The sequence below is a fragment of the Tursiops truncatus genome, chromosome 3, assembly GCF_011762595.2.
Source record: "Tursiops truncatus isolate mTurTru1 chromosome 3, mTurTru1.mat.Y, whole genome shotgun sequence".
Taxonomy (NCBI): domain Eukaryota; kingdom Metazoa; phylum Chordata; class Mammalia; order Artiodactyla; family Delphinidae; genus Tursiops; species Tursiops truncatus.
The window spans coordinates 156,611,221-156,632,006 of record NC_047036.1 but is presented as its reverse complement, the minus strand read 5'-3'; positions in this window follow the sequence as shown (position 1 = coordinate 156,632,006).

The window sequence follows — 20,786 nt, the reverse complement described above, 5'->3', positions numbered from 1 at the left end:
CTGATGACATAGATTTCATTGCTGAGTGATATTGCTTTGTAAGTAAATACCACAACTTCTTTATCCATTTTTCACTTTCTGCGATGTTGAACTTGTACTGTAAACGAGGTTCTTGTAAACAGAGCCGTTCCAAACTTTGGGGTGGCTGTGTCTTTTTGATTTTAATTTCCCTAAGCTATAGGACCATAAGTGGAAGTGCCCTAGGCTCTGTTGCTTTGTTTTTTAGATGTTTCAGGAAACACCATACACTTCTCCCGAATGGTTGTTGGCAATTTACATCCCGCCCATCAGCATAACAAGGCTCCCAGTTCTCCATGGCCTGTCCTGCCTTTCTGGATTTTACACTTTTTTCAGATGGCCCTTTTGACCGGGGGGAAGTGAGACTTCATTGTAGTGCAGATTTCCTTTGCAAGCTTGCTTGGTTGGCCAAAAAGGGCGTATGCGTTTTTTCCTGAATATATTCAGGAAAAAACGCATACGCCCTTTTTGGCCAAGTGCATCATTGTGGACGTTCTGCCTCTTTTCCTATGCTTTCAATGCAATTCCAGTCTACCTCCTGAAATCGGTTTCCTGCAATTCTGCCCCGCTTTCAAGTCCTCTTGGCAGCCTTACTTCAGTCTATTTTTGGACGATAGCTGTCATTTATAACTCTGCAGGTTTGTGAATTACAGTGCCCCTGAGCTCCTTTCTTCAACTCGCTTTCTTGTGACCTGGCCGCAACACCGCAGGATGGCTTCAGGCCCTAATCTGGTTCCGGTACGGCACGCTGAGCCTTTGGTTATTTCCTCTTCCTGGTGGGAAATGAGAGTTAAATTTGCCCGTCCAGACACCTCCAGCTAGCCTCTCATTGGTTCTCGCTATTCCTGTTCATCTTCCGCAGAAATTGCAAACTGGGCCAAACAGGAGGTTAAAGGCGCTGACTCTCCAAGTGGGGAGAGTGTTAGTAAAGCGTCTGGAATGTTGCACCCGAGTACCAGGGGAGGAAAACTGAGACATATTTGAACACGTCTCCCGTTCACATGGTTGATCATACTTGGGTTCCACATGCATGTTTTAGCTGAAGGAAGAATACCTTAAACCTGGAGAGTTGAGACCCGTGTAATGGGTACCATGCAATATGACTTCAAAGGGTCTTCATTTGCTCACCGAACCTCTCCAATCCTATCACTGCTGCGTTTATGCCCCTGTACACATGCTTGATTCTCTTTCGGAGACATAGCAATCCATAGGTTTTAAGATACTTACTAGTCAGGTACATTCTTAGGCGTTTAATATGCGGTGTTGAGTCCATTTCGTTGAGCAAGGAGTAGCTCTTGTCTATTCCATATTTGACTTAAGGAACTTTATCTGTGCTCATTTCAATCTCTGGTTTTATGCAGCACCCCAACTCACCTTTACCCTTAAGCAAGCATAAGTTGGTTTTCTAAATTTGAGACCCTGTTCTGTTCTGTAATTCAGTTCCTGTGTAGCCAAGTTTACATTCCGTGTATTACTGATATCTTATGATGTTTCTTTTTCTGTGTGACTTATTTCAGTTAGAATCATCATACCTGAATCCACTCATTGTGCTGCTAAGGGCCTGATGACATAGATTTCATTGCTGAGTGATATTGCTTTGTAAGTAAATACCACAACTTCTTTATCCATTTTTCACTTTCTGCGATGTTGAACTTGTACTGTAAACGAGGTTCTTGTAAACAGAGCCGTTCCAAACTTTGGGGTGGCTGTGTCTTTTTGATTTTAATTTCCCTAAGCTATAGGACCATAAGTGGAAGTGCCCTAGGCTCTGTTGCTTTGTTTTTTAGATGTTTCAGGAAACACCATACACTTCTCCCGAGTGTCTGTTGGCAATTTACATCCCGCCCATCAGCATAACAAGGCTCCCAGTTCTCCATGGCCTGTCCTGCCTTTCTGGATTTTACACTTTTTTCAGATGGCCCTTTTGACCGGGGGAAGTGAGACTTCATTGTAGTGCAGATTTCCTTTGCAAGCTTGCTTGGTTGGCCAAAAAGGGCGTATGCGTTTTTTCCTGAATATATTCAGGAAAAAACGCATACGCCCTTTTTGGCCAAGTGCATCATTGTGGACGTTCTGCCTCTTTTCCTATGCTTTCAATGCAATTCCAGTCTACCTCCTGAAATCGGTTTCCTGCAATTCTGCCCCGCTTTCAAGTCCTCTTGGCAGCCTTACTTCAGTCTATTTTTGGACGATAGCTGTCATTTATAACTCTGCAGGTTTGTGAATTACAGTGCCCCTGAGCTCCTTTCTTCAACTCGCTTTCTTGTGACCTGGCCGCAACACCGCAGGATGGCTTCAGGCCCTAATCTGGTTCCGGCACGGCACGCTGAGCCTTTGGTTATTTCCTCTTCCTGGTGGGAAATGAGAGTTAAATTTGCCCGTCCAGACACCTCCAGCTAGCCTCTCATTGGTTCTCGCTATTCCTGTTCATCTTCCGCAGAAATTGCAAACTGGGCCAAACAGGAGGTTAAAGGCGCTGACTCTCCAAGTGGGGAGAGTGTTAGTAAAGCGTCTGGAATGTTGCACCCGAGTACCAGGGGAGGAAAACTGAGACATATTTGAACACGTCTCCCGTTCACATGGTTGATCATACTCTGGGTTCCACATGCATGTTTTAGCTGAAGGAAGAATACCTTAAACCTGGAGAGTTGAGACCCGTGTAATGGGTACCATGCAATATGACTTCAAAGGGTCTTCATTTGCTCACCGAACCTCTCCAATCCTATCACTGCTGCGTTTATGCCCCTGTACACATGCTTGATTCTCTTTCGGAGACATAGCAATCCATAGGTTTTAAGATACTTACTAGTCAGGTACATTCTTAGGCGTTTAATATGCGGTGTTGAGTCCATTTCGTTGAGCAAGGAGTAGCTCTTGTCTATTCCATATTTGACTTAAGGAACTTTATCTGTGCTCATTTCAATCTCTGGTTTTATGCAGCACCCCAACTCACCTTTACCCTTAAGCAAGCATAAGTTGGTTTTCTAAATTTGAGACCCTGTTCTGTTCTGTAATTCAGTTCCTGTGTAGCCAAGTTTACATTCCGTGTATTACTGATATCTTATGATGTTTCTTTTTCTGTGTGACTTATTTCAGTTAGAATCATCATACCTGAATCCACTCATTGTGCTGCTAAGGGCCTGATGACACAGATTTCATTGCTGAGTGATATTGCTTTGTAAGTAAATACCACAACTTCTTTATCCATTTTTCACTTTCTGCGATGTTGAACTTGTACTGTAAACGAGGTTCTTGTAAACAGGGCCGTTCCAAACTTTGGGGTGGCTGTGTCTTTTTGATTTTAATTTCCCTAAGCTATAGGACCATAAGTGGAAGTGCCCTAGGCTCTGTTGCTTTGTTTTTTAGATGTTTCAGGAAACACCATACACTTCTCCCGAGTGTCTGTTGGCAATTTACATCCCGCCCATCAGCATAACAAGGCTCCCAGTTCTCCATGGCCTGTCCTGCCTTTCTGGATTTTACACTTTTTTCAGATGGCCCTTTTGACCGGGGGGAAGTGAGACTTCATTGTAGTGCAGATTTCCTTTGCAAGCTTGCTTGGTTGGCCAAAAAGGGCGTATGCGTTTTTTCCTGAATATATTCAGGAAAAAACGCATACGCCCTTTTTGGCCAAGTGCATCATTGTGGACGTTCTGCCTCTTTTCCTATGCTTTCAATGCAATTCCAGTCTACCTCCTGAAATCGGTTTCCTGCAATTCTGCCCCGCTTTCAAGTCCTCTTGGCAGCCTTACTTCAGTCTATTTTTGGACGATAGCTGTCATTTATAACTCTGCAGGTTTGTGAATTACAGTGCCCCTGAGCTCCTTTCTTCAACTCGCTTTCTTGTGACCTGGCCGCAACACCGCAGGATGGCTTCAGGCCCTAATCTGGTTCCGGCACGGCACGCTGAGCCTTTGGTTATTTCCTCTTCCTGGTGGGAAATGAGAGTTAAATTTGCCCGTCCAGACACCTCCAGCTAGCCTCTCATTGGTTCTCGCTATTCCTGTTCATCTTCCGCAGAAATTGCAAACTGGGCCAAACAGGAGGTTAAAGGCGCTGACTCTCCAAGTGGGGAGAGTGTTAGTAAAGCGTCTGGAATGTTGCACCCGAGTACCAGGGGAGGAAAACTGAGACATATTTGAACACGTCTCCCGTTCACATGGTTGATCATACTCTGGGTTCCACATGCATGTTTTAGCTGAAGGAAGAATACCTTAAACCTGGAGAGTTAAGACCCGTGTAATGGGTACCATGCAATATGACTTCAAAGGGTCTTCATTTGCTCACCGAACCTCTCCAATCCTATCACTGCTGCGTTTATGCCCCTGTACACATGCTTGATTCTCTTTCGGAGACATAGCAATCCATAGGTTTTAAGATACTTACTAGTCAGGTACATTCTTAGGCGTTTAATATGCGGTGTTGAGTCCATTTCGTTGAGCAAGGAGTAGCTCTTGTCTATTCCATATTTGACTTAAGGAACTTTATCTGTGCTCATTTCAATCTCTGGTTTTATGCAGCACCCCAACTCACCTTTACCCTTAAGCAAGCATAAGTTGGTTTTCTAAATTTGAGACCCTGTTCTGTTCTGTAATTCAGTTCCTGTGTAGCCAAGTTTACATTCCGTGTATTACTGATATCTTATGATGTTTCTTTTTCTGTGTGACTTATTTCAGTTAGAATCATCATACCTGAATCCACTCATTGTGCTGCTAAGGGCCTGATGACACAGATTTCATTGCTGAGTGATATTGCTTTGTAAGTAAATACCACAACTTCTTTATCCATTTTTCACTTTCTGCGATGTTGAACTTGTACTGTAAACGAGGTTCTTGTAAACAGAGCCGTTCCAAACTTTGGGGTGGCTGTGTCTTTTTGATTTTAATTTCCCTAAGCTATAGGACCATAAGTGGAAGTGCCCTAGGCTCTGTTGCTTTGTTTTTTAGATGTTTCAGGAAACACCATACACTTCTCCCGAGTGGTTGTTGGCAATTTACATCCCGCCCATCAGCATAACAAGGCTCCCAGTTCTCCATGGCCTGTCCTGCCTTTCTGGATTTTACACTTTTTTCAGATGGCCCTTTTGACCGGGGGGAAGTGAGACTTCATTGTAGTGCAGATTTCCTTTGCAAGCTTGCTTGGTTGGCCAAAAAGGGCGTATGCGTTTTTTCCTGAATATATTCAGGAAAAAACGCATACGCCCTTTTTGGCCAAGTGCATCATTGTGGACGTTCTGCCTCTTTTCCTATGCTTTCAATGCAATTCCAGTCTACCTCCTGAAATCGGTTTCCTGCAATTCTGCCCCGCTTTCAAGTCCTCTTGGCAGCCTTACTTCAGTCTATTTTTGGACGATAGCTGTCATTTATAACTCTGCAGGTTTGTGAATTACAGTGCCCCTGAGCTCCTTTCTTCAACTCGCTTTCTTGTGACCTGGCCGCAACACCGCAGGATGGCTTCAGGCCCTAATCTGGTTCCGGCACGGCACGCTGAGCCTTTGGTTATTTCCTCTTCCTGGTGGGAAATGAGAGTTAAATTTGCCCGTCCAGACACCTCCAGCTAGCCTCTCATTGGTTCTCGCTATTCCTGTTCATCTTCCGCAGAAATTGCAAACTGGGCCAAACAGGAGGTTAAAGGCGCTGACTCTCCAAGTGGGGAGAGTGTTAGTAAAGCGTCTGGAATGTTGCACCCGAGTACCAGGGGAGGAAAACTGAGACATATTTGAACACGTCTCCCGTTCACATGGTTGATCATACTTGGGTTCCACATGCATGTTTTAGCTGAAGGAAGAATACCTTAAACCTGGAGAGTTGAGACCCGTGTAATGGGTACCATGCAATATGACTTCAAAGGGTCTTCATTTGCTCACCGAACCTCTCCAATCCTATCACTGCTGCGTTTATGCCCCTGTACACATGCTTGATTCTCTTTCGGAGACATAGCAATCCATAGGTTTTAAGATACTTACTAGTCAGGTACATTCTTAGGCGTTTAATATGCGGTGTTGAGTCCATTTCGTTGAGCAAGGAGTAGCTCTTGTCTATTCCATATTTGACTTAAGGAACTTTATCTGTGCTCATTTCAATCTCTGGTTTTATGCAGCACCCCAACTCACCTTTACCCTTAAGCAAGCATAAGTTGGTTTTCTAAATTTGAGACCCTGTTCTGTTCTGTAATTCAGTTCCTGTGTAGCCAAGTTTACATTCCGTGTATTACTGATATCTTATGATGTTTCTTTTTCTGTGTGACTTATTTCAGTTAGAATCATCATACCTGAATCCACTCATTGTGCTGCTAAGGGCCTGATGACACAGATTTCATTGCTGAGTGATATTGCTTTGTAAGTAAATACCACAACTTCTTTATCCATTTTTCACTTTCTGCGATGTTGAACTTGTACTGTAAACGAGGTTCTTGTAAACAGAGCCGTTCCAAACTTTGGGGTGGCTGTGTCTTTTTGATTTTAATTTCCCTAAGCTATAGGACCATAAGTGGAAGTGCCCTAGGTTCTGTTGCTTTGTTTTTTAGATGTTTCAGGAAACACCATACACTTCTCCCGAGTGTCTGTTGGCAATTTACATCCCGCCCATCAGCATAACAAGGCTCCCAGTTCTCCATGGCCTGTCCTGCCTTTCTGGATTTTACACTTTTTTCAGATGGCCCTTTTGACCGGGGGGAAGTGAGACTTCATTGTAGTGCAGATTTCCTTTGCAAGCTTGCTTGGTTGGCCAAAAAGGGCGTATGCGTTTTTTCCTGAATATATTCAGGAAAAAACGCATACGCCCTTTTTGGCCAAGTGCATCATTGTGGACGTTCTGCCTCTTTTCCTATGCTTTCAATGCAATTCCAGTCTACCTCCTGAAATCGGTTTCCTGCAATTCTGCCCCGCTTTCAAGTCCTCTTGGCAGCCTTACTTCAGTCTATTTTTGGACGATAGCTGTCATTTATAACTCTGCAGGTTTGTGAATTACAGTGCCCCTGAGCTCCTTTCTTCAACTCGCTTTCTTGTGACCTGGCCGCAACACCGCAGGATGGCTTCAGGCCCTAATCTGGTTCCGGCACGGCACGCTGAGCCTTTGGTTATTTCCTCTTCCTGGTGGGAAATGAGAGTTAAATTTGCCCGTCCAGACACCTCCAGCTAGCCTCTCATTGGTTCTCGCTATTCCTGTTCATCTTCCGCAGAAATTGCAAACTGGGCCAAACAGGAGGTTAAAGGCGCTGACTCTCCAAGTGGGGAGAGTGTTAGTAAAGCGTCTGGAATGTTGCACCCGAGTACCAGGGGAGGAAAACTGAGACATATTTGAACACGTCTCCCGTTCACATGGTTGATCATACTTGGGTTCCACATGCATGTTTTAGCTGAAGGAAGAATACCTTAAACCTGGAGAGTTGAGACCCGTGTAATGGGTACCATGCAATATGACTTCAAAGGGTCTTCATTTGCTCACCGAACCTCTCCAATCCTATCACTGCTGCGTTTATGCCCCTGTACACATGCTTGATTCTCTTTCGGAGACATAGCAATCCATAGGTTTTAAGATACTTACTAGTCAGGTACATTCTTAGGCGTTTAATATGCGGTGTTGAGTCCATTTCGTTGAGCAAGGAGTAGCTCTTGTCTATTCCATATTTGACTTAAGGAACTTTATCTGTGCTCATTTCAATCTCTGGTTTTATGCAGCACCCCAACTCACCTTTACCCTTAAGCAAGCATAAGTTGGTTTTCTAAATTTGAGACCCTGTTCTGTTCTGTAATTCAGTTCCTGTGTAGCCAAGTTTACATTCCGTGTATTACTGATATCTTATGATGTTTCTTTTTCTGTGTGACTTATTTCAGTTAGAATCATCATACCTGAATCCACTCATTGTGCTGCTAAGGGCCTGATGACACAGATTTCATTGCTGAGTGATATTGCTTTGTAAGTAAATACCACAACTTCTTTATCCATTTTTCACTTTCTGCGATGTTGAACTTGTACTGTAAACGAGGTTCTTGTAAACAGAGCCGTTCCAAACTTTGGGGTGGCTGTGTCTTTTTGATTTTAATTTCCCTAAGCTATAGGACCATAAGTGGAAGTGCCCTAGGCTCTGTTGCTTTGTTTTTTAGATGTTTCAGGAAACACCATACACTTCTCCCGAGTGTCTGTTGGCAATTTACATCCCGCCCATCAGCATAACAAGGCTCCCAGTTCTCCATGGCCTGTCCTGCCTTTCTGGATTTTACACTTTTTTCAGATGGCCCTTTTGACCGGGGGGAAGTGAGACTTCATTGTAGTGCAGATTTCCTTTGCAAGCTTGCTTGGTTGGCCAAAAAGGGCGTATGCGTTTTTTCCTGAATATATTCAGGAAAAAACGCATACGCCCTTTTTGGCCAAGTGCATCATTGTGGACGTTCTGCCTCTTTTCCTATGCTTTCAATGCAATTCCAGTCTACCTCCTGAAATCGGTTTCCTGCAATTCTGCCCCGCTTTCAAGTCCTCTTGGCAGCCTTACTTCAGTCTATTTTTGGACGATAGCTGTCATTTATAACTCTGCAGGTTTGTGAATTACAGTGCCCCTGAGCTCCTTTCTTCAACTCGCTTTCTTGTGACCTGGCCGCAACACCGCAGGATGGCTTCAGGCCCTAATCTGGTTCCGGCACGGCACGCTGAGCCTTTGGTTATTTCCTCTTCCTGGTGGGAAATGAGAGTTAAATTTGCCCGTCCAGACACCTCCAGCTAGCCTCTCATTGGTTCTCGCTATTCCTGTTCATCTTCCGCAGAAATTGCAAACTGGGCCAAACAGGAGGTTAAAGGCGCTGACTCTCCAAGTGGGGAGAGTGTTAGTAAAGCGTCTGGAATGTTGCACCCGAGTACCAGGGGAGGAAAACTGAGACATATTTGAACACGTCTCCCGTTCACATGGTTGATCATACTCTGGGTTCCACATGCATGTTTTAGCTGAAGGAAGAATACCTTAAACCTGGAGAGTTGAGACCCGTGTAATGGGTACCATGCAATATGACTTCAAAGGGTCTTCATTTGCTCACCGAACCTCTCCAATCCTATCACTGCTGCGTTTATGCCCCTGTACACATGCTTGATTCTCTTTCGGAGACATAGCAATCCATAGGTTTTAAGATACTTACTAGTCAGGTACATTCTTAGGCGTTTAATATGCGGTGTTGAGTCCATTTCGTTGAGCAAGGAGTAGCTCTTGTCTATTCCATATTTGACTTAAGGAACTTTATCTGTGCTCATTTCAATCTCTGGTTTTATGCAGCACCCCAACTCACCTTTACCCTTAAGCAAGCATAAGTTGGTTTTCTAAATTTGAGACCCTGTTCTGTTCTGTAATTCAGTTCCTGTGTAGCCAAGTTTACATTCCGTGTATTACTGATATCTTATGATGTTTCTTTTTCTGTGTGACTTATTTCAGTTAGAATCATCATACCTGAATCCACTCATTGTGCTGCTAAGGGCCTGATGACACAGATTTCATTGCTGAGTGATATTGCTTTGTAAGTAAATACCACAACTTCTTTATCCATTTTTCACTTTCTGCGATGTTGAACTTGTACTGTAAACGAGGTTCTTGTAAACAGAGCCGTTCCAAACTTTGGGGTGGCTGTGTCTTTTTGATTTTAATTTCCCTAAGCTATAGGACCATAAGTGGAAGTGCCCTAGGCTCTGTTGCTTTGTTTTTTAGATGTTTCAGGAAACACCATACACTTCTCCCGAGTGGTTGTTGGCAATTTACATCCCGCCCATCAGCATAACAAGGCTCCCAGTTCTCCATGGCCTGTCCTGCCTTTCTGGATTTTACACTTTTTTCAGATGGCCCTTTTGACCGGGGGGAAGTGAGACTTCATTGTAGTGCAGATTTCCTTTGCAAGCTTGCTTGGTTGGCCAAAAAGGGCGTATGCGTTTTTTCCTGAATATATTCAGGAAAAAACGCATACGCCCTTTTTGGCCAAGTGCATCATTGTGGACGTTCTGCCTCTTTTCCTATGCTTTCAATGCAATTCCAGTCTACCTCCTGAAATCGGTTTCCTGCAATTCTGCCCCGCTTTCAAGTCCTCTTGGCAGCCTTACTTCAGTCTATTTTTGGACGATAGCTGTCATTTATAACTCTGCAGGTTTGTGAATTACAGTGCCCCTGAGCTCCTTTCTTCAACTCGCTTTCTTGTGACCTGGCCGCAACACCGCAGGATGGCTTCAGGCCCTAATCTGGTTCTGGCAACGGCACGCTGAGCCTTTGGTTATTTCCTCTTCCTGGTGGGAAATGAGAGTTAAATTTGCCCGTCCAGACACCTCCAGCTAGCCTCTCATTGGTTCTCGCTATTCCTGTTCATCTTCCGCAGAAATTGCAAACTGGGCCAAACAGGAGGTTAAAGGCGCTGACTCTCCAAGTGGGGAGAGTGTTAGTAAAGCGTCTGGAATGTTGCACCCGAGTACCAGGGGAGGAAAACTGAGACATATTTGAACACGTCTCCCGTTCACATGGTTGATCATACTTGGGTTCCACATGCATGTTTTAGCTGAAGGAAGAATACCTTAAACCTGGAGAGTTGAGACCCGTGTAATGGGTACCATGCAATATGACTTCAAAGGGTCTTCATTTGCTCACCGAACCTCTCCAATCCTATCACTGCTGCGTTTATGCCCCTGTACACATGCTTGATTCTCTTTCGGAGACATAGCAATCCATAGGTTTTAAGATACTTACTAGTCAGGTACATTCTTAGGCGTTTAATATGCGGTGTTGAGTCCATTTCGTTGAGCAAGGAGTAGCTCTTGTCTATTCCATATTTGACTTAAGGAACTTTATCTGTGCTCATTTCAATCTCTGGTTTTATGCAGCACCCCAACTCACCTTTACCCTTAAGCAAGCATAAGTTGGTTTTCTAAATTTGAGACCCTGTTCTGTTCTGTAATTCAGTTCCTGTGTAGCCAAGTTTACATTCCGTGTATTACTGATATCTTATGATGTTTCTTTTTCTGTGTGACTTATTTCAGTTAGAATCATCATACCTGAATCCACTCATTGTGCTGCTAAGGGCCTGATGACACAGATTTCATTGCTGAGTGATATTGCTTTGTAAGTAAATACCACAACTTCTTTATCCATTTTTCACTTTCTGCGATGTTGAACTTGTACTGTAAACGAGGTTCTTGTAAACAGAGCCGTTCCAAACTTTGGGGTGGCTGTGTCTTTTTGATTTTAATTTCCCTAAGCTATAGGACCATAAGTGGAAGTGCCCTAGGCTCTGTTGCTTTGTTTTTTAGATGTTTCAGGAAACACCATACACTTCTCCCGAGTGTCTGTGGCAATTTACATCCCGCCCTCAGCATAACAAGGCTCCCAGTTCTCCATGGCCTGTCCTGCCTTTCTGATTTTACACTTTTTTCAGATGGCCCTTTTGACTGGGAGCCTTGTTATGCTGATGGGCGGGATGTAAATTGCCAACAGACACTCGGAAGAAGTGTATGGTGTTTCCTGAAACATCTAAAACACAAAGCAACAGAGCCTAGGGCCTTCCACTTATGGCCTATAGCTTTAGGGAAATTAAAATCAAAAAGACACAGCCACCCCAAAGTTTGGGACACCTCTGTTTACAAGAACCTCGTTTACAGTACAAGTTCAACATCGCAGAAAGTGAAAAATGGATAAAGAAGTTGTGGTATTTACTTACAAAGCAATATCACTCAGCAATGAAATCAGTGTCATCAGGCCCTTAGCAGCACAATGAGTGGATTCAGGTATGATGATTCTAACTGAAATAAGTCACACAGAAAAAGAAACATCATAAGATATCAGTAATACACGGAATGTAAACTTGGCTACACAGGAACTGAATTACAGAACAGAACAGGGTCTCAAATTTAGAAAACCAACTTATGCTTGCTTAAGGGTAAAGGTGAGTTGGGGTGCTGCATAAAACCAGAGATTGAAATGAGCACAGATAAAGTTCCTTAAGTCAAATATGGAATAGACAAGAGCTACTCCTTGCTCAACGAAATGGACTCAACACCGCATATTAAACGCCTAAGAATGTACCTGACTAGTAAGTATCTTAAAACCTATGGATTGCTATGTCTCCGAAAGAGAATCAAGCATGTGTACAGGGGCATAAACGCAGCAGTGATAGGATTGGAGAGGTTCGGTGAGCAAATGAAGACCCTTTGAAGTCATATTGCATGGTACCCATTCCACGGGTCTTCAACTCTCCAGGTTTAAGGTATTCTTCCTTCAGCTAAAACATGCATGTGGAACCCAGAGTATGATCAACCATGTGAACGGGAGACGTGTTCAAATATGTCTCAGTTTTCCTCCCCTGGTACTCGGGTGCAACATTCCAGACGCTTTACTAACACTCTCCCCACTTGGAGAGTCAGCGCCTTTAACCTCCTGTTTGGCCCAGTTTGCAATTTCTGCGGAAGATGAACAGGAATAGCGAGAACCAATGAGAGGCTAGCTGGAGGTGTCTGGACGGGCAAATTTAACTCTCATTTCCCACCAGGAAGAGGAAATAACCAAAGGCTCAGCGTGCCGTGCCGGAACCAGATTAGGGCCTGAAGCCATCCTGCGGTGTTGCGGCCAGGTCACAAGAAAGCGAGTTGAAGAAAGGAGCTCAGGGGCACTGTAATTCACAAACCTGCAGAGTTATAAATGACAGCTATCGTCCAAAAATAGACTGAAGTAAGGCTGCCAAGAGGACTTGAAAGCGGGGCAGAATTGCAGGAAACCGATTTCAGGAGGTAGACTGGAATTGCATTGAAAGCATAGGAAAAGAGGCAGAACGTCCACAATGATGCACTTGGCCAAAAAGGGCGTATGCGTTTTTTCCTGAATATATTCAGGAAAAAACGCATACGCCCTTTTTGGCCAACCAAGCAAGCTTGCAAAGGAAATCTGCACTACAATGAAGTCTCACTTCCCCCCGGTCAAAAGGGCCATCTGAAAAAAGTGTAAAATCCAGAAAGGCAGGACAGGCCATGGAGAACTGGGAGCCTTGTTATGCTGATGGGCGGGATGTAAATTGCCAACAACCACTCGGGAGAAGTGTATGGTGTTTCCTGAAACATCTAAAAAACAAAGCAACAGAGCCTAGGGCACTTCCACTTATGGTCCTATAGCTTAGGGAAATTAAAATCAAAAAGACACAGCCACCCCAAAGTTTGGAACGGCTCTGTTTACAAGAACCTCGTTTACAGTACAAGTTCAACATCGCAGAAAGTGAAAAATGGATAAAGAAGTTGTGGTATTTACTTACAAAGCAATATCACTCAGCAATGAAATCTATGTCATCAGGCCCTTAGCAGCACAATGAGTGGATTCAGGTATGATGATTCTAACTGAAATAAGTCACACAGAAAAAGAAACATCATAAGATATCAGTAATACACGGAATGTAAACTTGGCTACACAGGAACTGAATTACAGAACAGAACAGGGTCTCAAATTTAGAAAACCAACTTATGCTTGCTTAAGGGTAAAGGTGAGTTGGGGTGCTGCATAAAACCAGAGATTGAAATGAGCACAGATAAAGTTCCTTAAGTCAAATATGGAATAGACAAGAGCTACTCCTTGCTCAACGAAATGGACTCAACACCGCATATTAAACGCCTAAGAATGTACCTGACTAGTAAGTATCTTAAAACCTATGGATTGCTATGTCTCCGAAAGAGAATCAAGCATGTGTACAGGGGCATAAACGCAGCAGTGATAGGATTGGAGAGGTTCGGTGAGCAAATGAAGACCCTTTGAAGTCATATTGCATGGTACCCATTACACGGGTCTCAACTCTCCAGGTTTAAGGTATTCTTCCTTCAGCTAAAACATGCATGTGGAACCCAGAGTATGATCAACCATGTGAACGGGAGACGTGTTCAAATATGTCTCAGTTTTCCTCCCCTGGTACTCGGGTGCAACATTCCAGACGCTTTACTAACACTCTCCCCACTTGGAGAGTCAGCGCCTTTAACCTCCTGTTTGGCCCAGTTTGCAATTTCTGCGGAAGATGAACAGGAATAGCGAGAACCAATGAGAGGCTAGCTGGAGGTGTCTGGACGGGCAAATTTAACTCTCATTTCCCACCAGGAAGAGGAAATAACCAAAGGCTCAGCGTGCCGTGCCGGAACCAGATTAGGGCCTGAAGCCATCCTGCGGTGTTGCGGCCAGGTCACAAGAAAGCGAGTTGAAGAAAGGAGCTCAGGGGCACTGTAATTCACAAACCTGCAGAGTTATAAATGACAGCTATCGTCCAAAAATAGACTGAAGTAAGGCTGCCAAGAGGACTTGAAAGCGGGGCAGAATTGCAGGAAACCGATTTCAGGAGGTAGACTGGAATTGCATTGAAAGCATAGGAAAAGAGGCAGAACGTCCACAATGATGCACTTGGCCAAAAAGGGCGTATGCGTTTTTTCCTGAATATATTCAGGAAAAAACGCATACGCCCTTTTTGGCCAACCAAGCAAGCTTGCAAAGGAAATCTGCACTACAATGAAGTCTCACTTCCCCCCGGTCAAAAGGGCCATCTGAAAAAAGTGTAAAATCCAGAAAGGCAGGACAGGCCATGGAGAACTGGGAGCCTTGTTATGCTGATGGGCGGGATGTAAATTGCCAACAACCACTCGGGAGAAGTGTATGGTGTTTCCTGAAACATCTAAAAAACAAAGCAACAGAGCCTAGGGCACTTCCACTTATGGTCCTATAGCTTAGGGAAATTAAAATCAAAAAGACACAGCCACCCCAAAGTTTGGAACGGCTCTGTTTACAAGAACCTCGTTTACAGTACAAGTTCAACATCGCAGAAAGTGAAAAATGGATAAAGAAGTTGTGGTATTTACTTACAAAGCAATATCACTCAGCAATGAAATCTGTGTCATCAGGCCCTTAGCAGCACAATGAGTGGATTCAGGTATGATGATTCTAACTGAAATAAGTCACACAGAAAAAGAAACATCATAAGATATCAGTAATACACGGAATGTAAACTTGGCTACACAGGAACTGAATTACAGAACAGAACAGGGTCTCAAATTTAGAAAACCAACTTATGCTTGCTTAAGGGTAAAGGTGAGTTGGGGTGCTGCATAAAACCAGAGATTGAAATGAGCACAGATAAAGTTCCTTAAGTCAAATATGGAATAGACAAGAGCTACTCCTTGCTCAACGAAATGGACTCAACACCGCATATTAAACGCCTAAGAATGTACCTGACTAGTAAGTATCTTAAAACCTATGGATTGCTATGTCTCCGAAAGAGAATCAAGCATGTGTACAGGGGCATAAACGCAGCAGTGATAGGATTGGAGAGGTTCGGTGAGCAAATGAAGACCCTTTGAAGTCATATTGCATGGTACCCATTACACGGGTCTTAACTCCAGGTTTAAGGTATTCTTCCTTCAGCTAAAACATGCATGTGGAACCCAAGTATGATCAACCATGTGAACGGGAGACGTGTTCAAATATGTCTCAGTTTTCCTCCCCTGGTACTCGGGTGCAACATTCCAGACGCTTTACTAACACTCTCCCCACTTGGAGAGTCAGCGCCTTTAACCTCCTGTTTGGCCCAGTTTGCAATTTCTGCGGAAGATGAACAGGAATAGCGAGAACCAATGAGAGGCTAGCTGGAGGTGTCTGGACGGGCAAATTTAACTCTCATTTCCCACCAGGAAGAGGAAATAACCAAAGGCTCAGCGTGCCGTGCCGGAACCAGATTAGGGCCTGAAGCCATCCTGCGGTGTTGCGGCCAGGTCACAAGAAAGCGAGTTGAAGAAAGGAGCTCAGGGGCACTGTAATTCACAAACCTGCAGAGTTATAAATGACAGCTATCGTCCAAAAATAGACTGAAGTAAGGCTGCCAAGAGGACTTGAAAGCGGGGCAGAATTGCAGGAAACCGATTTCAGGAGGTAGACTGGAATTGCATTGAAAGCATAGGAAAAGAGGCAGAACGTCCACAATGATGCACTTGGCCAAAAAGGGCGTATGCGTTTTTTCCTGAATATATTCAGGAAAAAACGCATACGCCCTTTTTGGCCAACCAAGCAAGCTTGCAAAGGAAATCTGCACTACAATGAAGTCTCACTTCCCCCCGGTCAAAAGGGCCATCTGAAAAAAGTGTAAAATCCAGAAAGGCAGGACAGGCCATGGAGAACTGGGAGCCTTGTTATGCTGATGGGCGGGATGTAAATTGCCAACCACCACGCGGGAGAAGTGTATGGTGTTTCCTGAAACATCTAAAAAACAAAGCAACAGAGCCTAGGGCACTTCCACTTATGGTCCTATAGCTTAGGGAAATTAAAATCAAAAAGACACAGCCACCCCAAAGTTTGGAACGGCTCTGTTTACAAGAACCTCGTTTACAGTACAAGTTCAACATCGCAGAAAGTGAAAAATGGATAAAGAAGTTGTGGTATTTACTTACAAAGCAATATCACTCAGCAATGAAATCTGTGTCATCAGGCCCTTAGCAGCACAATGAGTGGATTCAGGTATGATGATTCTAACTGAAATAAGTCACACAGAAAAAGAAACATCATAAGATATCAGTAATACACGGAATGTAAACTTGGCTACACAGGAACTGAATTACAGAACAGAACAGGGTCTCAAATTTAGAAAACCAACTTATGCTTGCTTAAGGGTAAAGGTGAGTTGGGGTGCTGCATAAAACCAGAGATTGAAATGAGCACAGATAAAGTTCCTTAAGCCAAATATGGAATAGACAAGAGCTACTCCTTGCTCAACGAAATGGACTCAACACCGCATATTAAACGCCTAAGAATGTACCTGACTAGTAAGTATCTTAAAACCTATGGATTGCTATGTCTCCGAAAGAGAATCAAGCATGTGTACAGGGGCATAAACGCAGCAGTGATAGGATTGGAGAGGTTCGGTGAGCAAATGAAGACCCTTTGAAGTCATATTGCATGGTACCCATTACACGGGTCTCAACTCTCCAGGTTTAAGGTATTCTTCCTTCAGCTAAAACATGCATGTGGAACCCAGAGTATGATCAACCATGTGAACGGGAGACGTGTTCAAATATGTCTCAGTTTTCCTCCCCTGGTACTCGGGTGCAACATTCCAGACGCTTTACTAACACTCTCCCCACTTGGAGAGTCAGCGCCTTTAACCTCCTGTTTGGCCCAGTTTGCAATTTCTGCGGAAGATGAACAGGAATAGCGAGAACCAATGAGAGGCTAGCTGGAGGTGTCTGGACGGGCAAATTTAACTCTCATTTCCCACCAGGAAGAGGAAATAACCAAAGGCTCAGCGTGCCGTGCCGGAACCAGATTAGGGCCTGAAGCCATCCTGCGGTGTTGCGGCCAGGTCACAAGAAAGCGAGTTGAAGAAAGGAGCTCAGGGGCACTGTAATTCACAAACCTGCAGAGTTATAAATGACAGCTATCGTCCAAAAATAGACTGAAGTAAGGCTGCCAAGAGGACTTGAAAGCGGGGCAGAATTGCAGGAAACCGATTTCAGGAGGTAGACTGGAATTGCATTGAAAGCATAGGAAAAGAGGCAGAACGTCCACAATGATGCACTTGGCCAAAAAGGGCGTATGCGTTTTTTCCTGAATATATTCAGGAAAAAACGCATACGCCCTTTTTGGCCAACCAAGCAAGCTTGCAAAGGAAATCTGCACTACAATGAAGTCTCACTTCCCCCCGGTCAAAAGGGCCATCTGAAAAAAGTGTAAAATCCAGAAAGGCAGGACAGGCCATGGAGAACTGGGAGCCTTGTTATGCTGATGGGCGGGATGTAAATTGCCAACAACCACTCGGGAGAAGTGTATGGTGTTTCCTGAAACATCTAAAAAACAAAGCAACAGAACCTAGGGCACTTCCACTTATGGTCCTATAGCTTAGGGAAATTAAAATCAAAAAGACACAGCCACCCCAAAGTTTGGAACGGCTCTGTTTACAAGAACCTCGTTTACAGTACAAGTTCAACATCGCAGAAAGTGAAAAATGGATAAAGAAGTTGTGGTATTTACTTACAAAGCAATATCACTCAGCAATGAAATCTGTGTCATCAGGCCCTTAGCAGCACAATGAGTGGATTCAGGTATGATGATTCTAACTGAAATAAGTCACACAGAAAAAGAAACATCATAAGATATCAGTAATACACGGAATGTAAACTTGGCTACACAGGAACTGAATTACAGAACAGAACAGGGTCTCAAATTTAGAAAACCAACTTATGCTTGCTTAAGGGTAAAGGTGAGTTGGGGTGCTGCATAAAACCAGAGATTGAAATGAGCACAGATAAAGTTCCTTAAGTCAAATATGGAATAGACAAGAGCTACTCCTTGCTCAACGAAATGGACTCAACACCGCATATTAAACGCCTAAGAATGTACCTGACTAGTAAGTATCTTAAAACCTATGGATTGCTATGTCTCCGAAAGAGAATCAAGCATGTGTACAGGGGCATAAACGCAGCAGTGATAGGATTGGAGAGGTTCGGTGAGCAAATGAAGACCCTTTGAAGTCATATTGCATGGTACCCATTACACGGGTCTTAACTCTCCAGGTTTAAGGTATTCTTCCTTCAGCTAAAACATGCATGTGGAACCCAGAGTATGATCAACCATGTGAACGGGAGACGTGTTCAAATATGTCTCAGTTTTCCTCCCCTGGTACTCGGGTGCAACATTCCAGACGCTTTACTAACACTCTCCCCACTTGGAGAGTCAGCGCCTTTAACCTCCTGTTTGGCCCAGTTTGCAATTTCTGCGGAAGATGAACAGGAATAGCGAGAACCAATGAGAGGCTAGCTGGAGGTGTCTGGACGGGCAAATTTAACTCTCATTTCCCACCAGGAAGAGGAAATAACCAAAGGCTCAGCGTGCCGTGCCGGAACCAGATTAGGGCCTGAAGCCATCCTGCGGTGTTGCGGCCAGGTCACAAGAAAGCGAGTTGAAGAAAGGAGCTCAGGGGCACTGTAATTCACAAACCTGCAGAGTTATAAATGACAGCTATCGTCCAAAAATAGACTGAAGTAAGGCTGCCAAGAGGACTTGAAAGCGGGGCAGAATTGCAGGAAACCGATTTCAGGAGGTAGACTGGAATTGCATTGAAAGCATAGGAAAAGAGGCAGAACGTCCACAATGATGCACTTGGCCAAAAAGGGCGTATGCGTTTTTTCCTGAATATATTCAGGAAAAAACGCATACGCCCTTTTTGGCCAACCAAGCAAGCTTGCAAAGGAAATCTGCACTACAATGAAGTCTCACTTCCCCCCGGTCAAAAGGGCCATCTGAAAAAAGTGTAAAATCCAGAAAGGCAGGACAGGCCATGGAGAACTGGGAGCCTTGTTATGCTGATGGGCGGGATGTAAATTGCCAACAACCACTCGGGAGAAGTGTATGGTGTTTCCTGAAACATCTAAAAAACAAAGCAACAGAGCCTAGGGCACTTCCACTTATGGTCCTATAGCTTAGGGAAATTAAAATCAAAAAGACACAGCCACCCCAAAGTTTGGAACGGCTCTGTTTACAAGAACCTCGTTTACAGTACAAGTTCAACATCGCAGAAAGTGAAAAATGGATAAAGAAGTTGTGGTATTTACTTACAAAGCAATATCACTCAGCAATGAAATCTATGTCATCAGGCCCTTAGCAGCACAATGAGTGGATTCAGGTATGATGATTCTAACTGAAATAAGTCACACAGAAAAAGAAACATCATAAGATATCAGTAATACACGGAATGTAAACTTGGCTACACAGGAACTGAATTACAGAACAGAACAGGGTCTCAAATTTAGAAAACCAACTTATGCTTGCTTAAGGGTAAAGGTGAGTTGGGGTGCTGCATAAAACCAGAGATTGAAATGAGCACAGATAAAGTTCCTTAAGTCAAATATGGAATAGACAAGAGCTACTCCTTGCTCAACGAAATGGACTCAACACCGCATATTAAACGCCTAAGAATGTACCTGACTAGTAAGTATCTTAAAACCTATGGATTGCTATGTCTCCGAAAGAGAATCAAGCATGTGTACAGGGGCATAAACGCAGCAGTGATAGGATTGGAGAGGTTCGGTGAGCAAATGAAGACCCTTTGAAGTCATATTGCATGGTACCCATTACACGGGTCTTAACTCTCCAGGTTTAAGGTATTCTTCCTTCAGCTAAAACATGCATGTGGAACCCAAGTATGATCAACCATGTGAACGGGAGACGTGTTCAAATATGTCTCAGTTTTCCTCCCCTGGTACTCGGGTGCAACATTCCAGACGCTTTACTAACACTCTCCCCACTTGGAGAGTCAGCGCCTTTAACCTCCTGTTTGGCCCAGTTTGCAATTTCTGCGGAAGATGAACAGGAATAGCGAGAACCAATGAGAGGCTAGCTGGAGGTGTCTGGACGGGCAAATTTAACTCTCATTTCCCACCAGGAAGAGGAAATAACCAAAGGCTCAGCGTGCCGTGCCGGAACCAGATTAGGGCCTGAAGCCATCCTGCGGTGTTGCGGCCAGGTCACAAGAAAGCGAGTTGAAGAAAGGAGCTCAGGGGCACTGTAATTCACAAACCTGCAGAGTTATAAATGACAGCTATCGTCCAAAAATAGACTGAAGTAAGGCTGCCAAGAGGACTTGAAAGCGGGGCAGAATTGCAGGAAACCGATTTCAGGAGGTAGACTGGAATTGCATTGAAAGCATAGGAAAAGAGGCAGAACGTCCACAATGATGCACTTGGCCAAAAAGGGCGTATGCGTTTTTTCCTGAATATATTCAGGAAAAAACGCATACGCCCTTTTTGGCCAACCAA